At 48.8% G+C, this 22,744-nt stretch overlaps 1 protein-coding gene across 2 annotated transcripts in view; it reads right to left on the reverse strand.

Annotated features, from left to right (window-relative positions):
- Positions 1–22,744, reverse strand: part of LOC147098005 (substance-P receptor-like) — a 162,904-nt gene that overhangs the window by 56,494 nt on the left and 83,666 nt on the right. The gene's annotated exons all lie outside the window — the stretch shown is intronic.

Raw genomic sequence — 22,744 nt, forward strand, 5'->3', positions numbered from 1 at the left:
CTGGCCATTTAGAATGTGCGTCCACCGCAATTAAAAACATGGAGTCCATGAATGGACCAGCAAAGTCAATATGTACACATTGCCATGGGGTTGAAGGCCATTCCCATGGATGCAGCGGTGCAATCGGAGGTGCATTTTGCACTTTTTGGCACCCTGAGCAGCTTTTCGTCAGATCCTCTATCTGTTGGTCGATACCCGGCCACCACACATAAGCCCTAGCAAGGCTTTTCATCTTGACTCCCCCCAGATGACCTTCATGCAGTTCCTTTAGAACTCTCTCTCTTAACTTAGGAGGAATAATCACCCTTGTTCCATACATCAATGTTCCTTGACAGACGGACAGCTGTTCACGTCTTGCTGAGAATGCCGGTAACAGTGGATCACCATGTGCTGGCCATCCCTTCACTGTCACTTCGTAGACCCGGGACAGTGTCGGGTCATTCCTGGTTTCTCTTTCAATACTTGCATTGGTGACTGGTAAACATTCGATGATGGTCGAGTGAAATAACTCAACAGGGTCAACCGTCGGTGCCTCCTCCTCTGTAGGTAGTGGCAGGCGCGACAGCCCATCAGCATTACCATGCTGCTTTGTACCTTTGAATTTGATCTGATATTGATGTGCCCCTAGGAAAAGGGACCATCTCTGGAGTCTCTGTGCTGTCATCACCGAAACACCCTTCTTAGGGTTAAAAATGGATACCAACGGCTAGTGGTCTGTCAGAAGCGTAAACTTTTGGCCCTGCAGGTAATGATTAAACTTCTTTACTCCCCACACAAGGCTGAGAGCCTCCCTATCTATCTGAGCATAGTTGCGCTCAGCGGAGGTCAATGATCTGGATGCGAACGCAACTGGCCTCTCCAGGCCATTTGGCAACTTGTGTGAGAGTACTGCCCCAATACCATATGGAGAAGCATCACAAGCCAAACGAATAGGCAGCGTTGGGTTGAAGTGAGCCAACACTTCCTCTGAGGTGATCAATGCCTTGCTTTTGCGAAAGGCCCTCTTACAGTCCTCGCTCCACTTCCATGGTACTCCCTTCTGCAAAAGAGCGTTCAGCGGGTGCAGCACCATGGATAAATTTGGCAGAAACTTATGGTAATAGTTAATCAACCCTAGGAATGACCTCAACTGGGATACATTATCCGGAGCGGGAGCCTTTACAACAGCTTCGATCTTGTCAGGAGACTTATGAAGCCCCTCCTGGTCAATGACATGACCACAGTACGAGATCCGCTTCTGAAATAACTCACATTTCTGGCGATTAACTCGAAGTCCATATTCTTTCAATCTGGTGAGCACCAGTTCCAAATTTGCAAGGTGTTCCTCGTCATCATCTCCTGTAATCAGAATATCATCCAGGTAACATTGTGTGCCTGGAATTCCCTGTAATACCTGCTCCATGGCCCTCTGCCAAATTGCTGGAGCCGATGCCACTCCAAAAACCAGTCTATTATACCGGTACAAGCCTCTATGCGTGTTGATCGTGAGATACTGGCGTGACTCTTCCTCAACTTCCATCTGTAAGTACGCCTGCGCCAGGTCTATCTTGGTGAAGTGTTTCCCACTAGACAACGAAGCGAAGATATCCTCAATCTGCGGAAGCGGATCCTGCACCGTGTGAAGCACCGGATTAACAGTGATCTTGAAATCTCCACAGATGCGAACCTTCCCCGGTTCCCCCGGCTTGTTGCTCGATGAACGCTTCATGACGGGGACAATGGGCGTGGCCCACTCACTCCAGTCTACCTTAGACAGTACTCCTGAACGTTCTAGCCCTTCCAGCTCAGCTTCCACAGCAGGTTGTATTGCATAAGGTACCGGTCTGGCTTTGAAAAATTTCGGGTTTGCATGTTCTTCAACCTTGATGTTTGCCGTAATTCCTCTCAGTGTTCCCAGTCCCTGTTGGAACACCTCTTTAGCATCGTCCAATATTCTGGACAATCGTTTTGGTTTGACATCTTTTTTACCGGAATCTACCGTTAGTGCTTTTAAGGAATGCCAGTCCATATTTATTTTCCTAATCCACTCCCATCCCAGTAGTGGTGGACCTCCCTCAGGTAGCACATATAAGTCCATTCCTCGGCTTTCTTTGCCCTTGTGGACCACCTTTACCTCTATCTTCCCGATGGGGTATACTCTTTGCCCTGTGTATATTTTCAATACAATCTCCGTATCCCGTAGGGGAATATGTGGGAATAACCTTTTGTAATCTTGCTTATTCATGACCGTCAATGCCGATCCAGTGTCCAATTCCATCTTCACTTGGACTCCTGCTATCTGAAGTGTGACCCAGATTGTTTGGAGGTCTGCTTCATTACCAACATTGTGTACTCTTAGACTACCCAGTTCATTACTGCTGGAGTCTGAATTTGACTTCTGTTCGTTCGAACTGTTCTCTGTCACCTTGTGTACCTTTCTGTACTTTTCCTGCGGTGACTTTTTGTTGCTGGTCTTCTTTCCTGACCGGCATACTTTAGCTATGTGACCAAGCCTGCCACATTTTCTGCATTCCTGATTTTTGAACCAGCACTGGTTCTGATCGTGCGTTGTCTTTCCACAACGATAACATTTTACTGTACCCAAGACCATTTGATTGGTGCTGAGTTCCGGTGACCGTAGCTGCATTTCCGCAGTGCCTCTCGCTGCGGCTTCGTGCGATGCTGCAATAGTGACAGCTTTATCAAGCGTAAGATCATTCTCCTCAAGCAGTCGCTTTTGTGTTCCTTCTTTTAACAATCCACACACAAATTTATCTCTCAGCGCATCTGCTAGTCCTGTTCCAAACTGACAGTACTTTGATAGCTTACGCAGTTCAATTAAAAATTCAGCGTTGCTTTCGTCTTTCAGCTGCGTTCTTCTGTAAAATTTAAATCGTTCCGCTATCATCAGCAGCGTGGGGTTTAAATGATTTTTCAGGACAGTAACAATATTCACGAAAGTCTGATCCGCCGGTTTATCTGGTGACAGAAGGTGCTTCAATAGCCCGTATGTCTTCGCACCCATTGAGCTTAATAAGGTTAGTGCTTTCTCATCATCTGGTACCTTATTTGCTTTACAATAAACTTCCATGCGTTCTACATACGTGGTCCAATCTTCGATATCGCTATCAAAGGTATTAATGTTCCCATGTTTAGGCATCCTTGCAAGTTTTAAAATTTTTCTTTTTCTCAAAATGGCGGCTTCCCGCGCTTGTCTTCTTCCCCGCCTACTAAAATGGCGGCTTCCCGCGCTTGGCGGTCTTTCCCGTGCTCGACTTCTTCCCCCGCCGACTACAATGGCGGATTCCCGCGTTTGCCTTCTTCCCCCGCTGGCTGCAATGGCGATTGCCGTGCTGCTGCCGTTCTCGCCTCCCCAGCGGTTCTCAATTCCCCGACGCTGCTTTACTCTCCCGCGGTTCCCGTGGGCATTCACGCTTCCCCTGCTGTTGCGCCTCTCAGCCCCGCATGCAGCCCGGTCCTTTACACCGGCTGCGTTTGAGTTCTCCGCGGCTCTCGTGCCTTAAGCTGCCCCAGTCGCTGTGCCTCTCGGCCTCGATTGCAGCCCGGCCCTTTTCACGGCCGTGGTCGAGTTCTCCGCCCTTTTTCCTCCGCTTTCCCTCCCCCACTCCACAGTCAATGCGGCCGACTTTCTGCTCGTGTCGCTGATCGGCTTACCCACCACCGTGGTAGAAGGGACGATCACTGCCTGTCGCTGATGGAGGGCTTCGTGGTCAGAATTTTTCTTTTTAACCCGGGTTCTCGATGCCTCCCGTGCGATGGTGCTCAGCAGGATGATGAGGGCGAATGCCTCTTCTCGACGCCCGTTCTGAGGACGAAGCTGCCTTGGATGTAAAACTGCCGCAGGGTAAGATCGGACTCGTCGCCACTGTTAAGTCTGTGTGTCCCAGTTATGCTTATTATAAATCATTGGACACAGACCACAAGAATAACTTTAACAGGTCTTTACTATTCGGAGGTCAGGGCTGAACTGCCCAGCAAATCCCTACACAACACTTATATACCGGTGTGGTCACCACCGGTATTACAGTATACAGCAGCCAAGAGAAAGTAGTACATCTCTTAAGGTAGTTCTCTTAAGGTGGAACAGGTTACATACACCACAATATTTATTCCAATGTTGGGAGGACTCGTAAAAATCAACATTTCATTGTGCAGTACACACGTCTGCTGCATATATGACAAATAAAATTGAATTGAATTGAATGATACCTGTCTCAAAGGGCTTCACAACAACAATTTGTATTTATATAGCGCCTTTAACGTAGTAAAACGTCACAAGGCGCTTCACATGAACGTTATCAAAGTAAGTGTGACACCGAGCCACATGAGGAGATATTAGGACAGGTGACCAAATGCTTGGTCAAAGAGGTCGGTTTTAAGGAGCGTCTTAAAGAAGAGAGGTAGAGAGGCGGAGAGGTTTAGTGAGGGAATTCCAGAACTTAGGGCCCAGGTAGCTGAAGGCACGGCTGCCAATGGTGGAGTGATCCCACAATAAATCTCTTTCTAATGCAGTGACCGTTGTTATGTAGCTGACTGTTATATTGGTTAGAGACAGTATGAGGGCAGACATTTTGTGTAGAATTTGGCCTCATATGACATCATTGAATTCCTCCCTACAGATAGCAAAATCTCTAATTAAGTCATTAGGAGAGATGTTTTGAAACTAATTTAGAATTCTCTTTTCTCACATTTCACACTTATTTTATAAGACTTCTTCACTCTCTAAAGGGAACATAAGGTAATTCTAAGTGAGGGCAATCTTGCAAATTGTTTCAGAATTATTTAGCATTGAGCTGGAATTGCTCCTTGGGATTGGGTGGTGCCTTTTTAAGGGGGTAGCTGAAATTAAATCCATTTATTCTGCACCCAGTATTGTGACTGAATTCAGTCAGATCCCCGGCCTCCAGGGTAACTAAATTGCATCAGGTCGCACCAAGCCAGAGCGGCCAGGAGGGTTCCAGTTCAGTCACTGTTCTGTACTAGGTTAGCTCAGCGTGGCTGGGCTTCAATGGGGGCCGAGAATAGGCCTCAGTATCCCCTGGTTAAAGTGATGGAGTCAAGCTCCTGGTCCAGATCTCTGGGGGGGAATTTTGCCAGCCCTGGGAGAGGCGGGTATAGAGGCGGGACTGCCGGGAAAATGGCAGAAACTGGGAGCGGGTACCGAACCCGCTCCCAACCTGCCTCCGTGCCACTTTCCCGGGAGGCGGGTCCCCGAGTCGCGCAGGGACCCGTCTCCTCGAGGCAGCAAGGGGATTACAGCCAATTAACTTCCTGTTAGGTAGTTAACAGGCAGTTTTGAGGCTTATCCCCATTTTACCCCTGCAAGTGCGGGCTTCCTGACGGCTGCGAACCTCGCCAGGGTCAGCGAGGTGAGCAGTGGGTCTGCGGGGGTGAGAGGGATCGAAAGGTCTGCTGTGGAGGTGAGTGATGGGTGCAAGTGTGGAGAGGTAAGTATGAGAGGTGAATGTAAAGTGTCAGAAAAAATTTACTTACCTTTGTTTCTTCCTGCAGGCTTCAATCGTTGGGGATCCGGAGGTTCCTCATCTCAACGGCAGAGGTGACAGAATGGCTGCTGCATTCTCAGATGCAGCAGCCATCTGATTTCCGCTGAGGAAAGCGGTTTAGTGAGTCTTCAGTACAAGGGCTCACCTTAGAACAGAGATCGTAAGTGACAATTTTTGACAGATGAAACGTCAAACGCTGACGTCCTCTGTCACCGGATTTCCCTTAATTGGCCGGCTAAGCCTGCAGGGTGGGCTTAACAAGGTCAATCAAGGGAAAATAGCGTGGGTTAGCCGGACGTCATTGGGGGCGGGACTAAAACCCGACAACCAGCAGAACCGCCCCCAACGTGCCCCCATTGACAAAATTCAGCCTCGGAACCCCTGCTGGAAATGCATAGTACGTCCAACAGCATCTGTAAAAAATATGACGGGTCAATATTCGAGAATAGACCCTTAGTCAGGAAGAAAAGTGCGCCTGCGTGTGTCTGCTTGTAGTTTGTGTATGTGCGTATGTTTGTGCATGTGTGGGTGCATATGTTTACGGGTACGTCTGTGCATGCGTGCGTGTCTGCATATACATTTTTGTGTGTGCATGTGCCTGCGTATGTGTGTGCACCTGTGTGTGCGTGTGTGCATTGTGGGTGGGTGTGTGTGTGCGTATGTGTCTGTGGTCATATGTGTGTACGTGTGTGTATTTGTGAGTGTGTGAGTGTGTGTGTGTGTGCGTGTGTGTGTGAGTGTGTGGGCAATAAGTTCGAACAGGATCAGCCTCAGTTGTGATGCCCTTGACATAAATATTCTGCTGACTCTCATGTCTCGGCTCAGATATGATAAATGTCTCTTGGATGGAGCATTGAAGGGCTCTGGTCTCCATGGATCCCTGCTCCAGCAAGAGTCAGCACCTTCAGGAGAGGAGAAAACAGATTGGGGAAGCAAACAATTTCTGGTTGAAGAGTCAGTATTTATGGCTGAGCACTGTAAAACCATCAATTAGCAGTGATTGAATTCTCCACATTATAATATTGGAGAAAGTGCTGCTGGAGTTGCATAGTCAGTCCAGCAGCGCCTGTTTAAAATATCACAGGTTAACATTTCAGAATAGACCCTTAGTCAGGAAGAAAATTGCATGTGTGTGTATGAGTGTGCACTTGCATGTGCATATGGTTTCGCGTATACGATTCTGTGTGCGTATATATGTGTGATGCATACATGTTTGCGTGTGTACATGCGTGTGTGCGTGTTGTAAGATTAGGATCACAGGCTCACACACAAGATTACCCAACAGGGCTTTAGAAGTTGTAAGGCTTTTATTAAACAGCTACAGTTTTAAAGCATAATCAGATATTACATATGGTTTAAGCCAAGTATATTAGACATACGACCCGTGACAGTAGAGAGTGATCTACAACTCCCGAATTGGAATGCCACGAACGGACGGACGGGGAGGCAGTACGGTGGTCTCGGATTAGGTGGGTTCCTGCAGTCTGCTGCAGTGGTCACTTCCGTTGGGTCATCTCTCAAGCTGTTGGAGGTATGAGGCTGTCAGCCACCTCAGAGGCTAAACTTGACCAAGGTGTTAGGCCGTAGCCACCTCGGAGAAGTCTTTGCACCTGACTGCCTGATTTCCTCTCTTGGTCGTCTATATTTATAGTTATTTCGGTGGGCTGGTAATCACCTGGTGTCAATCATTTGATCCCCCATCCTATTGTCCAATTGTGAAGTGGGAAAGCATCCTTATCTTTCTGAGGAATGTTTTGTCAAGTTTCTTCATGGGCATTTTATGGCTTCGTGGCTCCTTGTTATCTAGCAGGTGCTATCCTCCCTCTTTCCTTGCATTTTACGATTCCCTTTTCACTTCTATTTGTCTTTTGATGCTTGATAATCGACCTTGCTGGCATTTATGCTATCTGTTCCCGGTTGCATGTTGTCAGTCTATGTTCTAAGAATTAAAATAACAACAGAAAATGCTGGAAAAACTCAGCAAGTCAGGCAACATCCGTGGAGAGAAATTTGAGTTGACGTTTCGGGTTTGACCCTTCTTCAAAATTAAATCTAAGAATTAAACCCTATCTTTGAATCTAACAGCTATTTCTTACAGTGTGTGTATGTATGCGCGTGTTTGTATGCGGTGTGTGCGCATGTGTGTGTGCATGTGTGTGTGTGTGTGTCTGCGTGTGTGTGTGTGAAGAATAGGATCAGGCAGGGTCAGGCTCAGTTGTGAAGAACTTAACATAAATATTCGGCTGACTCTCATGTCTATGCTCAGATATGATGAATGCCTCTTTGGTGAAGCACCGAAAGGCTCCGGTCTCCATGGACGCCTGCTCCAGTAAGAGGCAGCACTTTCAGGAGAGGAGAAAACAGATTGCGGAAGCGAACAATTTATGTTTGAAGAGTAGATATTGATGGCGGAGCACTGTAAAAGCGTCAGTTAACAGCGATTCAATTCTCCACATTTTAATACTAGAGAAAGTGCTGTCAGTATCGGGGGAAAGTGCTGTCAGTATCGGGGAAAGTGCTGTCAGTATTGGGGGAAAGTGCTGTCAGTATCGGGGAAAGTGCCGTCAGTATCGGGGAAAGTGCTGTCAGTATCGGGGAAAGTGCCGTTAGTATCAGGGAAAGTGCTGTCAGTATCGGGGAAAGTGCCGTTAGTATCGGGGAAAGTGCTGTCAGTATCGGGGAAAGTGCTGTCAGTATCAGGGGAAAGTGCTGTCAGTATCGGGGAAAGTGCTGTCAGTATCGGGGGAAAGTGCGGTCAGTATCGGGGAAAGTGCTGTCAGTATCAGGGGGAAAGTGTGGTCAGTTTTGGAGGAAAGTGCAGTTAGTATCAGGGAAAGTGCTGTCAGTATCGGGGAAAAGTGCGGTCAGTTTTGGGGGAAAGTGCAGTCAGTATCAGCGAAAGTGGGGTCAGTATCGGGGAAAGTGCTGTCAGTATCGGGGGAAAGTGCAGTCAGTATCGGGGAAAGTGCTGTCAGTTATGGGGAAAGTGCTGTCTGTATCGGGGAAAGTGCTGTCAGTATTGTGGAAAGTGCTGTCAATATCGGGGGAAGTGCCATCAGTATCGGGGAAACTGCTGTCAGTATCGGGGAAAGTGCAGTCAGTATCAGGGAAAGTGCTGTCAGTATCGGATAAAGTGCTGTCAGTATCGGGGAAAGTGCGGTCAGTATCACGGAAAGTGCTGTCAGTATCGGTGAAAGTGCGGTCAGTATCGGTGAAAGTGCTGTCAGTATCGGGGAAAGTGCTGTCAGTATCGGGGAAAGTGCGGTCAGTATCGGGGAAAGTGCGGTCAGTATCGGGGAAAGTGCTGTCAGTATCAGGGAAAGTGTGGTCAGTATCGGGAAAATTGCGGTCAGTATCGGGGAAATTGCTGTCAGTATCGGGGAAAAGTGCTGTCAGTATTCTGGAATGTACTGTCAGTATCGCAGAAAGTGCGGTCAGTATCGGAGATAGTGCTTTCAGTAGCGGGGAAAGTGCTGTCAGTATTGGGGAAAGTGCTGTCAGTATCGGTGAAAGTGCGGTCAGCATCGGGGAAAGTGCTGTCAGTATCGGGGAAAGTGCGTTCAGTATCGGGGAAAGTGCTGTCAGTATCAGAGAAAGTGCTGTCAGTATCAGGGAAAGTGCTGTCAGTATTGGGGAAAGTGCTGTCAGTATCGGGGAAAGTGCTGTCAGTATCAGGGAAAGTGCTGTCAGTATCGAGGAAAGAGCAGTCAGTATCGGGGAAAGTGCTGTCAGTTTTGTTGTATCCGTGTGTTAATGGAGACACGGAATGCAGGAGTTGGTTTAACAGGTGTTTACTGAACAAAGTCTGGAGGTGAACTAAAAGATACAAGACGCTATAGAGGCTTATATACCCGAGTGGTCACTACCGGTATTACAGTACACAGGGGCTCTTAAAGGTACATACACTACAATTCCTCCCCTTTTAGATAATTAGTACATAACATTTTAAGTAATCATTAATTAACATGTTTACAAGAACAATAACCTACACATTTGCTGCAGTTAATCAATTATAAGTCAGTCCCTCTGGAGGCTTCCTGACTCGGTCCGGATAACGCCTCGGTGGTGTAGTCGTTTTCGGTGGTGTAGTAGGTTCTTTTGGCAAGGTCGATTCGGCTTGAATGCCAGTGTCGGGTTCATCTGGTTCCAGTATCACCGGATCGGAGGTAGATACTATGGGTATCTCTGCTTCATCATTAGGCGTATAGAGTTGTGGTGTAGGTTGTCCCTTTTCGGATGACTCTATGATCTGGTCAGCATGGCGCCTTATTATGCTTTCTCCAATGTCCACGGTATACATCAGCGGTCCTAGTCATGTGCAAATAGTTCCAGGCTGCCATTTCTCGGTACGGTATTCCCGGGCCAAAACTTGTTGACCTATCTGGAAGGTTCTAGTTGGCCTTTCATTCATGCCTTGAAATTGCCGGTTCCCTACGTCCCTTCTGATGTTTGGCTTGATCAAATCCAGCCGGCATCTTAGGCTTCTATTGAAAAACATCATGGCGGGAGTTTGGTTTGTAACCACATGTGTTGCATTCCTGTACGCAAACAAGAAGTTATCTACCTTATGTTGTAGATTTATGTCTTCATTACTCATGGCCTTTATGGCCTTCTTGAAGGTCTGGACAAACCTTTCAGCTAATCCATTGGTGGCGGGATGGTATGGGGCGGACGTGTAGTGCTTAACCCCATTGTTTTTTAAGAACTTCCTGAATTCTTCGGACACAAATTGCGGTCCATTATCAGAACAGATCTGTTCAGGCAGCCCATTCCTGGCAAATATGGTCCTTAATACTGTGATGGTTTTTTCCGTGGTGGTGGAGGACATCTTTATTACCTCCAGCCACTTGGAGTGTGCAACAACCACGATTAAGAACATTGAGTCCATAAATGGACCAGCAAAGTCGATATGTACCCTTTGCCATGGAGATGAGGGCCACTCCTATGGATGTAGAGGAGCTTGTGCCGGGGCGTTTTGGACCTTCTGGCATCCTAGACAGCTCTTGGTCATTTCTTCGATGTCTCCATCGATACCTGGCCACCACACAAACGCTCTGGCTAGGTTCTTCATTTTCACTCCACCCAGATGCCCCTCGTGAAGCTCCTTTAGCAATTTATCCTGGAGTTTGGGTGGAATCACCACTCTGGATCCATACATCAAGGTTCCTCGGCACACTGACAGCTGTTCTCTTCTTTGCGAGAATGCTGGCAACAGTGGTTCGCCATGTGCTGGCCATCCCTTCACCATTAAATCATAGACTCGTGAGAGAGTCGGGTCATTTCTCGTTTCCTTTTCAATGGTAGAATTTGTTACTGGTAGACATTCCACTATGGTTGAGTGGAACATCTCCACTGGGTCCACTGTAGGTGCCTCTTCTACCATTGGCAATGGTAGGCGCGATAAACCATCAGCATTCCCATGCTGTTTTGATCCTTTGTATTCTATGTCATATTGGTGTGCCCCTAGGAAAAGGGTCCACCTCTGTAGCCTTTGCGCTGTCATAATGGGAACGCCCTTTTTAGGGTTGAATATGGAGACGAGGGGTTGATGGTCAGTGAACAAGGTAAATTTTTGTCCGTGTAGGTAATGGTTGAATTTCTTCACTCCCCACACCAGGCTGAGTGCTTCCCTGTCGATCTGGGCATAGTTACGCTCAGCTGAGTTCAATGAGCGTGACGCAAAAGCTATCGCCTGCTCCGAGCCATCAGGGAATCTATGCGATAAGACCATCCTACGCCGTAAGGGGATGCATCGCACGCCAGTCTGATTGGCAGTGATGGGTTGTAATGAGCCAACACTTCCTTGGACGTGATCAAGCCTTTGCATTTATGGAAGGCACGTTTACAGTCTTCGCTCCATTCCCAAATTACTCCCGTTTGTAGCAGTGCGTTAAGAGGGTGCAGAACAGTTGACAAGTTCGGTAAAAATTTATGATAGTAATTTATCAATCCCAGGAACGACCTTAATTGTGAGACATTTTCAGGTGCTGGGGCTTTTATGACCGCTTCAATTTTTTCAGGTGACTTATGCAACCCTTCTTCGTTAATTATATGGCCACAATATGATATTTGTTTCTGGAAAAATTTGCACTTGGGGCGATTTGCTCGTAGGCCCCGTTCTCTCAGCCTAGTGAGCACCTGCTCCAAATTGGCAAGGTGCTCATTGTCATTTTCTCCTGTTACAAGGATGTCGTCTAGGTAGCATTGAGTCCCCGGAATCCCTTGCAGGACTTGCTCCATAGCTCTTTGCCAGATAGCTGGAGCTGATGCTACTCCGAAAACCAGTCAATTGTACTGGTACAGGCCTTTGTGTGTGTTTATCGTGAGATACTTTTTAGAGGCCTCCTCAACCTCCATCTGTAGATATGCCTGTGCCAAGTCAATTTTGGTGAAACGTTTCCCTCTGGATAGTGAGGCAAAAATATCTTCTATCCTCGGAAGAGGATACTGTATCATGTGAAGGACCAGGTTTACAGTCACCTTGAAGTCCCCACAGATGCAAATTTTTCTCTGTTCTTCAGATTTATCATTATTCAACATTTTCTTCATGACCGGGACGATGGGTGTTGCCCACTCGCTCCAATCTACCTTGGATAACACGCCTGCCTTTTCCAAATTCTCCAGCTCTGCCTCGACTGCTGGACGAATTGCGTATGGCACTGGCCTTGCCTTAAAAAACTTGGGAACTGCCGCATCTTCTACTTTTATTGAGGCGGTGACGCCTTTCAAGGTTCCTAGTTCCTGTTGAAACACTTCTTTGGCGTTGGCCAAGATGTCTTTTAATCGTTCAGGTATGACATCATCATTTTTTTTCTTACTGGTCACCGTCAGTGCCTGAATGGAGTGCCAGTCTAAACGTATCTTCCTGATCCATTCACATCCCAACAGCGGTGGACCACCATCTTGCAGAACGTATAAATACAACTTCTGTATTTCCTTGCCATTGTATACAACAGGCACCCTTTTTTTCCCTCTGGGGTATACTTTCTGCCCCGTATATGTCTTCAAGATAATGGATGTGTCTTTCAAAGGTATATGCGGAAATAGCCGCTCGTAATCCCATCGACTTATGACGGTCAGAGCTGATTCTGTATCTAGCTCCATTTTAACTGGGGACCCCGCTATCATGAGGGTAACCCAAATGGTCTGGTAATCTTCTTTGGCAATTACATTATGTAATTTGAGACAGCTTAGTCTCTTGTTTCCGGAGTCGCTATCGCTCTTCTGGTCTTCGGAGCTACTGTCCGTCATCATTTGTACCTTTCTGTACTTTTCCTTATTGATTTTTTCTCTGTCAGTGGATTTTTTGTTTCCAGATCGGCATACACGTGCAATGTGTCCCATCTTTCCGCATTGCCTGCATGCTTTGTCCTTGAACCAGCAGTCCCTCTGGTCATGGGTGGATCTGCCGCAGCGATAACATCTCTCGAAACCCCGTGTCATTTCATGGGTGCCAAAGTCCTGTGGCTTTTGCTGTATCTCTGCAGCTCCTCTTGCTGCTGCTTCGTATGATACAGCCACACTGAAAGCCTTGTCCAGTGTCAAATCTTTCTCAGAAAGTAGCCTTTTCTGTGTTCCTTCACTTAGGAGACCGCAGACGAATTTGTCTCATAGAGAATCTGCCAGTCCTGCCCCGAATTGGCAGTGCTTTGACAGCTTTCTCAATTCGGTGAGGTAATCAGTGTTACTTTCATTCTTGTGCTGATTCCTCCTGAAGAATTTGAATCGTTCCGCTATCAGCAGCGGTGTTGGGTTTAAGTGCTCCTGTAGGGTATCAACAATCTCCTTAAAATTCTTGTCCATCGGTTTGGCTGGAGTGATTAAGTTTCGTAACAGTATGTCCTTGCACCCATCAGATTTAGAAGTACCGATGCCTTTTTATCATCCTCTACTTCATTCGCTGTGCAATATACCTCCACTCTTTCCACATATGTGGTCCAATCCTCTATATCACTATCGAAAGCAGTAATATTGCCAGTCTTAGGCATCCTGAAAATCAAAAATGGTGCCTCCCGCGCTTTCCTTTCTTCCCTGCTGAGAAAAAAGGGCACCTCCCGCGCTTTCCCGCCGCTGCCGCTGCTGACAACGCTGTTCTCCACAGTTTTTATTTACACAGATATTTTTAATAGTTGGAGACTCGTTCCCGCCGGACTCTCTGGGACTTTTCCCTCCCTCTGCTTGGTCCGAACGCCGACCTGCTTTGCAGCGCCGGCCGTCTCCCGAGTGCTCCACCCTCCGTCTCTGTTTGCCTCCGCCTTCTGACTCGCTGCTCGGCCCCGCTGCAGAGCCACCTGATCGAGCCACAGCCTGCCGCCCAGGAAGGATTAGTGCAGTACCTGCCACCAGCCCGGCTAGCTGGTGAACTCACAGTTTTTTTTTTTTTTCGACCTTCGTCTGAGGAATCGATCTCCTTGAGCTGCTGCCGAATTGCAGGTAAGTCCGTTTCCAATTCATCACCAATGTTGTATCCGTGTGTTAATGGAGACACAGAATGCAGGAGTTGGTTTAACAGGTGTTTACTGAACAAAGACTGGAGTTGAACTAAAAGATACAAGACGCAATACAGGCTTATATACCCGAGTGGTCACTACCGGTATTACAGTACACAGGGGCTCTTAAAGGTACATACACGACAAGTATCAGGGAAAGTGCTGTCAGTATCGGGGAAGTGCTGTCAGTATCCTGGAAAGTGCGGTCAGTATCGGGGAAAGTGCTGTCAGTATCGGGGAAAGTGCTGTCAGTATCGGGGAAAGTGCCATCCGTATTGGGGAAAGTGCAAACAGTACTGGGGGAAAGTGCTGTCCATATCGGGGGAAAGTGCAGTCAGTATCGGGGAAAGAGCGGTCAGTATCGGGGAAAGTGCTGTCAGTAGAGGGGGCAAGTGCGGTCAGTATCGGGGAAAGAGCTGTCAGTATCGGGGAAAGTGCTGTCAGTATCGGGGAAAGTGCCGTCAATATCGGGGAAAGTGCGATCAGTATTGGGGCAAAGTGATGTCAGTATCGAGGGAAAGTGCGGCCACTATCGGGGAAAGTGCTGTCAGTATCGGGGAAAGTGCTGCCAGTAGAGGGGGAAAGTGTTGTTAGTATCGGGGAAAATGCTGTCAGTAGTGGGGGAAAGTGCTGTCAGTATCAGGGAAAGCGCTGTCAGTATCGGGGAAAGTGCAGTCAGTATCGGGGAAGCTGCTGTCAGTATCGGGGAAAGTGCCGTTAGTATCGGGGAAAGTGCTGTCAGTATCGGGGAAAGTGCTGTCAGTATCGGGGAAAGTGCTGTCAGTATCAGGGAAATTGCTGTCAGTATCGGGCAAAGTGCTGTCAATATCGGGGAACGTGCTGTAAATATCGCGGAAAGAGCTGTCAGTAGCGAGTGAAAGTGCGGTCATTATAGGGGAAAGTGCGGTCAGTATCGGGGGGAAAGTGCTGCCAGTATCGGCAGAAATGCAGTTAGTATCGGTGAAAGCGCTATCAGTATCGTGGAAAGGGCTGTCAGTATCGGGGAAAGTGCTGTCAGAATCAGGGAAAGTGCTGTCAATATTGGAGAAAGTGCGGTCAGTATCGGGGAAAGTGCTGTCCGTATCGGGGAAAGTGCAGTCAGTATCGGGGAAAGTGCTGTTAGTATTGGGGAAAGTGCGGTCAGCATCGCAGAAAGTGCTGTCAGTATCGGGAAAAGTGCTGTCAGTATTGGGGGAAGTGCTGTCATTATCAGGGAAAGTGATGTCAGTATCGGGGAAAGTGCTGTCAGTATCGGGGTAAGTGCTGTCAGTATCGGGGAAAGTGCCGTCGGTATCGGGGAAAGAGCTGTCAGTGTCAGGGAAAGTGCTGTCAGTGTCGGGGAAAGTGCTGTCAGTACCGGGGAAAGTGCAGGCATTATTGGGGGAAAGTGCTGTCAGTATCGGGGAAAGTGCAGTCAGTGTCGGGGAAAGTGCTGTCAGTACCGGGGAAAGTGCAGGCATTATTGGGGGTAAGTGCTGTCAGTATCAGGGAAAGTGCAGGCAGTATCGGGGAAAGTGCTGTCAGTATCAGGGGAAAGTGCGGTCAGTATCAGGAAAAGTGCTGTCAGTATCGGGGTAGTGCTGTCAGAATTGGGGAAAGTGCAGTCAGTATTGGAGAAAGTGCAGTCAGTATTGGGGAAAGTGCAGTCAGTGTCGGGGAAAGTGCTGTTCGTGTCGGGGAAAGTGCAGTCAGTGTCGGGGAAAGTGCAGTCAGTATCGGGGAAAGTGCGGTCAGTAGCGGGGAAAGTGCTGTCATTATCAGGGGAAACTGCTGTCAGTATCAGGGAAAGTGCTGACAGTATCGTGGTAAGTGATGTCAGTATCGGGGAATGTGCGGTCAGTATCGGGGAAAGTGCCGTCCGTATCGGGGAAAGAGCTGTCAGTATTGAGGAAAATGCTGTCAGTATTGGAGGAAAGTGCTGTCAGTATCGGGGAAAGTGCTGTCAGTGTCGGGGAAAGTGCATTCAGTATCGGGGAAAGTGCAGGTAGTATTGGGGGAAAGTGCTGTCAGTATCAGGGAAAGTGCAGGTAGTATTGGGGGAAAGTGCTGTCAGTATCGAGGAATGTGCTGTCAGTATCAGGGGAAATTGCGGTCAGTATCAGGAAAAGTGCTGTCAGTATCGGGGAAAGTGCTGTCAGTATTGGGGAAAGTGCTGTCAGTATCGGAGAAAGTGCAGTCAGGATCGGGGAAAGTGCTGTCAGTATTGGGGAAAGTGCTGTCCGTATCGGGGAAAGTGCAGTCAGTATCGGGGAAACTGCTGTCAGTATTGGGGAAAGTGCGGTCAGTATCGGAGAAAGTGCTGTCAGTATCGGGAAAAGTGCTGTCAGTATCGGGGGAAAGTGCTGTCAGTATTGGGGGAAGTGCTGTCATTATCAGGGAAAGTGATGTCAGTATCGGGGAACGTGCTGTCAGTATCAGGGAAAGTGCTGTCAGTATCGGGGTAAGTGCTGTCAGTATCGGGGAATGTGCGGTCAGTATCGGGGAAAGTGCTGTCAGTGTCAGGGAAAGTGCAGGCATTATTGGGGGAAAGTGCTGTCAGTACCGGGGAAAGTGCTGTCAGTATTGGGGAAAGTGCAGGCATTATTGGGGGAAAGTGCTGTCAGTATCAGGGAAAGTGCAGGCAGTATCGGGGAAAGTGCTGTCATTATCAGGGAAAGTGCTGTCAGTAGCTGGGGAAAGTGCTGTCAGTATCGGGGAAAGTGCTGTCAGTATCGGGGAAAGTGCTGTCAGTATCGGGGTAAGTGCTGTCAGTATCGGGGAAAGTGCTGTCAGTATCGAGGAATGTGCTGTCAGTATCAGGGGAAAGTGCGGTCAGTATCAGGAAAAGTGCTGTCAGTATCGAGGTAGTGCTGTCAGAATTGGGGAAAGTGCAGTCAGTATTGGAGAAAGTGCAGTCAGTATCGGGGAAAGTGTGGTCAGTATTGGGGAAAGTGCGGTCAGTGTCGGGGAAAGTGCTGTTCGTGTCGGGGAAAGTGCAGTCAGTATCGGGAAAGTGCTTGCAGTATTGGGGAAAGTGCGGTCAGTATCGGGGAAAGTGCTGTCAGTAGCGGGGGAAAGTGCTGTCAGTATCGGGGAAAGTGCTGTCATTATCAGGGAAACTGCTGTCAGTATCAGGGAAAGTGCTGTCAGTATCGTGGTAAGTGATGTCAGTATCGGGGAATGTGCGGTCAGTATCGGGGAAAGTGCCGTCCGTATCGGGGAAAGAGCTGTCAGTATTGAGGAAAATTCTGTCAGTATTGGAGGAAAGTGCTGTCAGTATCGGGGAAAGTGCTGTCAGTGTCGGGGAAAGTGCATTCAGTATCGGGGAAAGTGCAGGTAGTATTGGGGGAAAGTGCTGTCAGTATCAGGGAAAGTGCAGGTAGTATTGGGGGAAAGTGCTGTCAGTATCGAGGAATGTGCTGTCAGTATCAGGGGAAATTGCGGTCAGTATCAGGAAAAGTGCTGTCAGTATCGGGGAAAGTGCAGTCAGTATCAGGAAAAGTGCTGTCAGTATCGGGGAAAGTGCTGTCAGAATTGGGAAAGTGCAGTCAGTATTGGGGAAAGTGCGGTCAGTGTCGGGGAAAGTGCTGTCCGTATCGGGGAAAGTGCAGACAGTATCGGGGAAAGTGCTGTCAGTATTGGGGAAAGTGCAGTCAGTATCGGGGAAAGTGCTGTCAGTATCGGGGAAAGTGCAATCAGTATCGGGGAACGTGCTGTCAGTAGCGGGGAAAAGTGCTGTCAGTATTGGGGGAAGTGCTGTCAGTATCGGGAAAGTGCAATCAGTATCGGGGAAAGTGCAATCAGTATCGGGGAAAGTGCTGTCAGTAGCGGGGAAAAGTGCTGTCAGTATCGGGGAACGTGCGGTCAGTATTGGGAATAGTGCTGTCAGTATCGGGGAAAATGCTGTCAGTAGTGGGGAAAAGTGCTGTCAGTATCGGGGAATGTTCTGTCAGTATCAGGGAATGTGCTGTCAATATCGGGGAATGTGCTGTAAATATCGGCGAAAGAGTTGTCAATATCAGCTGAAACTGTTGTCAGTATCTGTGAAAGTGTGGTCATTATAGGGGAAAGTGCGGTCATTATAAGGGAAAGTGTGGTCAGTATCAGGGAAAGTGCGGTCATTATAGGGGAAAGTGAGGTCAGTATCGGGGGAACGTGCGGTCAGTATCGGGGAAAGTGCCGTCAGTGTCGTGGAAAGTGCTGTCAGTATCGGGGGAAAGTGCGCTCAGTATTGGGGAAAGTGCTGTAATTATCGGTGAAAGTGCGGTCAGTATCGGGGAAATTGCTGTCAGTATCGGGGTAAAGTGCTGTCAGTATTCTGGAATGTGTCGTCAGTATCACGGAAAGTGCTGTCAGTATCTGTGAAAGTGCGGTGTGTATCGGGGAAAGTGCGGTCAGTATCAGGGAAAGTGCAGTCAGTATCGGGAAAGTGCTGTCAGTATCGGGGAAACTGCTGTCAGTATCGGGGAAAGTGCGGTCAGTATCAGGGAAAGTGCTGTCAGTATCGGGGAAAGTGCTGTCAGTATCGGGAAAGTGCAGTCAGTATCAGGGAAAGTGCTGTCAGTATCGGGGTAAGTGCCGTCGGTATCGGGGAAAGAGCTCAGTATCAGGGAAAGTGCTGTCAGTATCGGGGTAAGTGCCGTCGGTATCGGGGAAAGAGCTCAGTATCAGGGAAAGTGCTGTCAGTATCGGGGGAAGTGCTGTCAGTATCGGGAAAGTGCTGTCAGTATCGGGGAAAGTGCTGTCAGTATCGGGGGAAGTGCTGTCAGTATCGGGAAAGTGCTGTCAGTATCGGGGCAAGCGCTGTCAGTATCGGGGGAAGTGCTGTCAGTATCGGGGAAAGTGCTGTCAGTATCGGGGAAAGTGCTGTCAGTATAGGGGAAAGTGTTGTCAGTATCGAGGAATGTGCTGTCAGTATCGGGGAAAGTGCTGTCAGTATCGGGGAAAGTGCAGTCAGTATCAGGAAAAGTGCTGTCAGTATCGGGGAAAGTGCTGTCAGAATTGGGGAAAGTGCAGTCAGTATTGGGGAAAGTGCTGTCAGTATCGGGGAACGTGCGGTCAGTATTGCGAATAGTGCTGTCAGTATCGGGGAAAATGCTGTCAGTAGCGGGGAAAGGTGCTGTCAGTATCGGGGAATGTGCTGTCAGTATCAGGGAAAGTGCTGTCAATATCGGGGAACGTGCTGTAAATATCGGCGAAAGAGCTGTCAATATCGGCTGAAAGTGCTGTCAGTATCAGTGAAAGTGCGGTCATTATAGGGGAAAGTGCGGTCATTATAGGGGAAAGTGTGGTCAGTATCGGGGAAAGTGCGGTCATTATAGGGGAAAGTGTGGTCAGTATTGGGGAAAGTGCGGTCATTATAGGGGAAAGTGCGATCAGTATCGGGGGAAAGTGCTGTCAGTATCGGGGAAAGTGCCGTTAGTATCGGGGAAAGTACGGTCAGTATCGGGGAAAGTGCTGTCAGTATCGAGGAATGTGCTGTCAGTATCTGGGAAAGTGCTGCCAGTATCAGGGAAAGTGCTGTCAGTATCTGGGATAGTGCTGTCAGTATCGGGGGAAAATGCCGTCAGTATCGGGGAAAGTACGGTCAGTATCGGGGAAAGTGCTGTCAGTATCGAGGAATGTGCTGTCGGTATCTGGGAAAGTGCTGTCAGTATCGGGGAAAGTGCTGTCAGTATCGGAGGAAAGTGCTGTCAGTAGAGGGGGAAAGTGCGGTCAGTATCGAGGAAAGTGCTGTCAGTATCGGAGGAAAGTGCTGTCAGTAGAGGGGGAAAGTGCGGTCAGTATCGGGGAAAGTGCTGTCAGTATCAGGGAAAGGGCTGTCAGTATCGGGGAAAGTGCCGTTCCTATCAGGGAAAGTGCGGTCAGTATTGGGGAAAGTGCTGTAAGTATTGGTGAAAGTGCGGTCAGTATCGGGGAAATTGCGGTCAATATCGGGAAAAGTGCGGTCAGTATCGGGGAAATTGCTCTCAGTATCGGGGAAAAGTGCTGTCAGTATTCTGGAATGTACCGTCAGTATCACGGAACGTGCCATCAGTATCGGGGAAAGTGCGGTCAGTATCGAGGAATGTGCTGTCAGTATCTGGGAAAGTGCTGTCAGTATCGGGGAAAGTGCTGTCAGTATCTGGGATAGTGCTGTCAGTATCAGGGGTAAATGCCGTCAGTATCGGGGAAAGTACGGTCAATATCGGGGAAAGTGCTGTCAGTATCGGGGAAAGTGCTGTCAGTAGAGGGGGAATGTGCTGTCAGTATCGGGGAAAGTGCTGTCAGTATCAGGGAAAGTGCTTTCAGTATCGGGGAAAGTGCCGGCCGTATCGGGGAAAGTGCTGTCAGTATCGGGGAAAGTGCTGTCAGTATCGGGGAAAGTGCTGTCAGTAGAGGGGGAAAGTGCCGTCACTATTGGGGGAAAGTGATGTCAGTATCGGGGGAAAGTGCAGTCAGCATCCGGGAAAGTGCTGTCAGTATCGGGAAAAGTGCTGTCAGTAGAGGGGGAAAGTGCGGTCAGTATCGGGGAAAGTCCAGTCAGTATCAGGGAAAGTGCTTTCAGTATCGGGGAAAGTGCCGTCCGTATCGGGGAAAGTGCGGTCAGTATCGGGGGAAAGTGCGGTCAGTATCGGGGAAAGTGCTGTCAGTATCGGGGAAAATGTTGTCAGTAGCGGGGAAAGGTGCTGTCAGTATCGGGGAATGTGCTGTCAGTATCAGGGAAAGTGCTGTCAATATCGGGGAAAGTGCTGTAAATATCGGCGAAAGAGCTGTCAATATCGGCTGAAAGTGCTGTCAGTATCGGTGAAAGTGCGGTCATTATAGGGGAAAGTGCGGTCATTATAGGGGAAAGTGTGGTCAGTATCGGGGAAAGTGCGGTCATTATAGGGGAAAGTGCGATCAGTATCGGGGGAAAGTGCTGTCTGTATCGGGGAAAGTGCGATCAGTATCGGGGGAAAGCGCTGTCAGTATCGGGGAAAGTGCCGTCAGTATCGGGGAAAGTGCTGTCAGTATAGGGGAAAGTGTTGTCAGTATCGAGGAAAGTGCTGTCAGTATCGGGGAAAGTGCGTTCAGTATCGGGGAAAGTGCTGTCAGTATCAGGGAAAGTGCTGTCAGTATCGGGGAAAGTGCCGTCCGTATTGGGGAACGTGCCGTCAGTATTGGGGGAAAGTGCTGTCAGTATCGGAGGAAAGTGCAGTCAGCATCGGGGAAAGTGCTGTCAGTATCGGGGAAAGTGCTGTCAGTAGAGGGGGAAAGTGCGGTCAGTATCGGGGAAAGTGCTGTCAGTATCAGGGAAAGTGCTGTCAGTATCGGGGAAAAGTGCGGTCAGTATTGGGGAAAGTGCTGTAAGTATCGGTGAAAGTGCGGTCAGTATCGGGGAAATTGCAGTCAATATCGGGAAAAGTGCGGTCAGTATCGGGGAAAGTGCTGTCAGTATCAGGGAAATGGCTGTCAGTATCGGGGAAAGTGCCGTCCGTATTGGGGAACGTGCCGTTTGTATCGAGGAATGTGCTGTCAGTATCTGGGAAAGTGCTGTCAGTATCGGGGAAAGTGCTGTCAGTATCGGGGATAGTGCTGTCAGTATCGGGGGTAAATGCTGTCAGTATCGGGGAAAGTACGGTCAGTATCGGGGAAAGTGCTGACAGTATCGGGGAAAGTGCGGTCAGTATCGGGGGAAAGTGCGGTCAGTATCGGGGAAAGTGCTGTCAGTATCGGGGGAAATGCTGTCATTAGCGGGGAAAGGTGCTGTCAGTATCGGGGAATGTGCTGTCAGTATCAGGGAAAGTGCTGTCAATATTGGGGAACGTGCTGTAAATATCGGCGAAAGAGCTGTCAATATCGGCTGAAAGTGCTGTCAGTATCGGTGAAAGTGCGGTCATTATAGGGGAAAGTGCGGTCATTATAGGGGAAAGTGTGGTCAGTATCGGGGAAAGTGCGGTCATTATAGGGGAAAGTGCGATCAGTATCGGGGGAAAGTGCTGTCAGTATCGGGGAAAGTGCCATCAGTATCGGGGAAAGTACGGTCAGTATCGGGGAAAGTGCTGTCAGTATCGAGGAATGTGCTGTCAGTATCTGGGAAAGTGCTGCCAGTATCAGGGAAAGTGCTGTCAGTATCTGGGATAGTGCTGTCAGTATCGGGGGGAAATGCCGTCAGTATCGGGGAAAGTACGGTCAGTATCGGGGAAAGTGCTGTCAGTATCGAGGAATCTGCTGTCAGTATCTGGGAAAGTGCTGTCAGTATCGGGGAAAGTGCGTTCAGTATCGGGGAAAGTGCTGTCAGTATCAGGGAAAGTGCTGTCAGTATCGGGGAAAGTGCCGTCCGTATTGGGGAACGTGCCGTCAGTATTGGGGGAAAGTGCTGTCAGTATCGGAGGAAAGTGCAGTCAGCATCGGGGAAAGTGCTGTCAGTATCGGGGAAAGTGCTGTCAGTAGAGGGGGAAAGTGCGGTCAGTATCGGGGGAAATGCTGTCAGTATCGGGGAGTGTGCTGTAAATATCGGCGAAAGAGCTGTCAATATCGGCTGAAAGTGTTGTCAGTATCGGTGAAAGTGCGGTCATTATAGGGGAAAGTGCGGTCATTATAGGGGAAAGTGTGGTCAGTATCGGGGAAAGTGCGGTCATTATAGGGGAAAGTGCGATCAGTATCGGGGGAAAGTGCTGTCAGTATTGGGGAAAGTGCCGTCAGTATCGGGGAAAGTACGGTCAGTATCGGGGAAAGTGCTGTCAGTATCGAGGAATGTGCTGACAGTATCGAGGGAAAGTGCGGTCAGTATTGGGGAAAGTGCTGTAA

The sequence above is a fragment of the Somniosus microcephalus genome, chromosome 30 (genome assembly GCF_052327205.1).
Source record: "Somniosus microcephalus isolate GS21.2 chromosome 30, FLI_Smic_1.0, whole genome shotgun sequence".
Classification (NCBI taxonomy): domain Eukaryota; kingdom Metazoa; phylum Chordata; class Chondrichthyes; order Squaliformes; family Somniosidae; genus Somniosus; species Somniosus microcephalus.